Source organism: Cyclopterus lumpus, chromosome 9, assembly GCF_009769545.1.
Source record: "Cyclopterus lumpus isolate fCycLum1 chromosome 9, fCycLum1.pri, whole genome shotgun sequence".
Lineage (NCBI taxonomy): Eukaryota > Metazoa > Chordata > Actinopteri > Perciformes > Cyclopteridae > Cyclopterus > Cyclopterus lumpus.
In genome coordinates, this window is record NC_046974.1 from 25190083 (window position 1) to 25193929 (window position 3847).

The window sequence follows — 3847 nt, forward strand, 5'->3', positions numbered from 1 at the left end:
AGCTGGTGAAAGCGATGATTACTAATGAGCACTGTTTGTACCCAGCGTAAATTAACGAGCGTTAGCGTTAGCATAGCTATATGTTTGTCTGCCAGCTGATATTTGTGTCCGTCAGCTGAATGATTTCCGGCATACTGTGTGTATGCCGGATTCATTCATTTGTTGTAACTCTGTAATGCTGTTCATCTGTACACATGACATCTATTGCTTCTGTCCATCCGGGGAGAGGGATCCTCCTCTGTTGCTCTCCTGAAGGTTTCTTCCCTTTTTTCCCTGTGAAAGGTTATTTTTGGGGAGTTTTTCCTGATCCGATGTGAGGTCCTGGGACAGGGATGTCGTATGTGTACAGATTGTAAAGCCCTCTGAGGCAAATTTGTAATTTGTGATATTGGGCTATACAAACAGGTCATGTCACGTTACCATGACGATCATGTCACGTTACCATGACGACCTCCGCTGCTTCCTTCGATGTTTCCTCTGCTGCTTCCTACACCACTGACTTCCAGTAAAACTCGGGGTCATGCCATCTGCAGAAGTTCTCTGATGCCAGTGGTTAGGTGTATAAAGGATGTATGGGAAGTGGAGTACAGGGCAGTTGTGGATGACTTTGTGGAGTGGGCCGGCAGAAATCACCTGCTTCTGAACGTGAACTTTTCTTTGTTAATAGGAAGGCACAGACTCGGGCCCTCCTGGCTACATTACTGCTCTTGGGTCAAATATTTACAGAGTTTGGAGTTTAGCCACAAACACAGATTCCTCTACTGTGGCCATCCCTAACTTTCACTTGGCTTATTGTCAGAAATCAGGACCCCTGCTCTCCCATCATTACTGACTTCACAATAAAAAATGAATTAATTTAAAACATAGGACTGCACTATGCAAAAGGTTTTCTCAGAGATAGCGCCTCATTTGCAAAAGCCTAGCTTCGTCTTTGAAAAGCTTGACATGGAAACCCGTTTTTTATTTAAAATTCACCCGGGATTAGAGCACACCAGGGGTTTTATAACACACACACTGTTCACAAAGAATGTGTGGACATCCCAGGAGTAAGGACTTTCTCCACTGATACAAACTTTAATCTGTCCTCAGTGTATGCTGGTAACACTGTGGGCGACTGTGGGTCAGTGGTTAGCAGGTCTGTCTTTCAATCAGGGGGTTGGCAGTTCAATCCTCACCCTAGTCCATGTGTCCTTGAGCAATACACTTAACCCTGAATTGTTCCCTGTAGCTGTGTCTAACATGATTGTAAGTCGCTTTGGTAATGTAATGTAACACCAAGAGGCCGGAACGATCTCAGATTCCCACAAGTTCTATCAACAGACCTCCTCCGTGTGCTTAGAGCTCCCCAGACAAGTAACAAAGCCAAAACACACATTCGACTCAGTAGCTGATTTTGAAACCAAACATGTAGTTGAAGTCTTGAAGATTCCGTATGCTCAATAAACGTTTCTTCCGTCAAGTCAACATGTATTTTACACATTGTGTAAAGAGAAGAGTACATTGTTTTCTGTGGGTGGGGGGGGGTGGTGAAGCTTCACCAGGTTAATTATTTTATGTGGCCAAAGATTTGTGCCAATTCTTATATGTGGACAGTCAGAAGGCATCAGAAGGCATCAGTAAACACGACCATCATTGAAAAGATATTTCTGTACACTGTCCCATGTTGTAAAAAGTGAGATTTGGTCTTTTTTGTTATAAAGCAGGTCTTTTAAACACTGTGGAAGCACTGTATGCTGTCAGAGCGTTTCAGACAGAAGGTGAATACAGCTATATTCAGACCAGTGAACATTAAAGCATGTAAACATGTTCTAGTGAAAACCCAAAACACAAGTATGAACCTGGAAATGACCATATGCCTCCTTTAATAACCTCTTAGCGTTACTGTACAAATTTGCCTAAAACGCATATCCAAGGCAAACCTCAAAGTAAATGCTTTTTGTCGGTGCCACTGGGTCGGATTTCACGCAAAATCAGACAAAATGATGCAGGTTCACCAGAAACTCCTTCAGCTCAGACTCCAACAGGGTCTTAGATGACCAGCTGCCTAGACCCACATCCAGCTTCGCTATCGCCTTCAACACCGACATCACGCTGCTGGAGGTCCAGGCCATTTCGTTGTGCCCACTGGAGGGAAGGGTGACATGGGAGAACCTGAACCACTACTGCGCAGAGTCAATGAAATGAGTCTGGTGTTCGGAAACACTGAAATGAACACAAACATGAAAGTTCCTCGTAGTATGTCACGTATAACACTTACAACATAATGCTGCTAACATTTTTCACTCCAATGCTTGGCCCAAAGTGGAGTCTGCCATGCCGACAGCAGATCATGTGTCTTACATGTGTCCGGTGCTGCTTCCAGTTTGCACCATGTTTAAGCACCATCATGCTGCTGCTTCATTACCCCCAAACCAGCATCAGACAGGGTGTAACAATGACACCGTTTCTCCCCGCTGAAGTCATAGAAGCTCAAAAGACATGTAATGAAACACCTCATCAGCGTTCTGTAGTTCCAAGAGGAATGGGTGGGAGAATTAACCTAGTGAAGCTTCAACACCCCCCCACCCACAAAGAACACGCCCAATATGCTGAGTCTGAGAAAAGCCTGATGATATCATGGCTGCGACCAGGAAAGCCCCCAACTTATCTTGAGAGGGCCATGGCATGAAGGTCATTTAGACAAGGGCAGCAGTGTGGTGAAACATTTCCACATTCACTCTCTTTTCAGAAAGGGGACCCCGGAGGAAGAGGGGATGTTGGAGAGTCGTTGGTCAATAGGACCTGTGTGAGGATTCCAGTTTTCCTTTGGATTAATGGTTTACAGAATACAGAATGTGTGTACAAAATGGGTCTAATCAAATTGAAACAACATCAAAACAGCAACAACAAAACAAGTTGCGTCACTGGAAGGTTCTCCAGCTGACATGGAGTGTTGTTACATCACGGATCTGCTGTTGTGTGGAAAGCTTTGTTGCCAAGCATCTTTGTTTCAGTTGGAACACTTTGGAGACATTTCCAAAGTCTATTCATGGTCTTTTACTGATGCCTTCTGACTGTCCACACATAAGGATTGGCACAAATCTTTGGCCACATAAAATATGAAACCTGTGAATTATATTTGTTCATTTGCAATGATATGCTCTAATCATAAAAGCTGTCACATAATTGCAGTGTGTTTAAAGCCCACTGTAAGTACTTCATCAAGCAAAGTGACAACAACAAACATACCATGTTTTAAACTCTACAACATATCCATCCATATGAGCTAAGAAACAGCTTATATCAGTTTGACAGTGGGTATAATAAAGTTACAGTGAAAGCAGATTTTTACTTAGAGGAAAGAGTTTTTTCCTTTTGTCTTAAAAATGGTAAATGGACTTGGATTTGTACAGCACCTTTCTAGTCTTCCGACGACTCAAAGCGCTTTACACTCACATTCATACACTGACGTCAGGGCTGCCATGTAAGGTGCCACCTGCAAATTTTTAGTAACAAAAACAACAATTTCCTGAAAACAATGTATAGACTGATTAAAAAAAGTATCCCTCTCAATCATCCCTTTTGACCCACTAGAAATGTGTGGCACTGTGTGTATCCCTTCACAAATGTGAAGACTCTTGGACATTCTTGGGGTCTACAGGTGAGCAAGGTGACAAGTGTAGTTGTGGAACTAATGAATTGTAGTTTTACTAATGGTTTTTAGTAGAAAGAGAGGTTGTGGGTGACATGGGGTTTTAAAAGGTTGTTACCACACAGAGTGGAAGAAAGGAGCTTTAGCCGGCATACGATAGACTTAAAAGAGTTTTTTTTAAAAAGAGTTTAGTTTTTAGGACATGTAATAATTGAA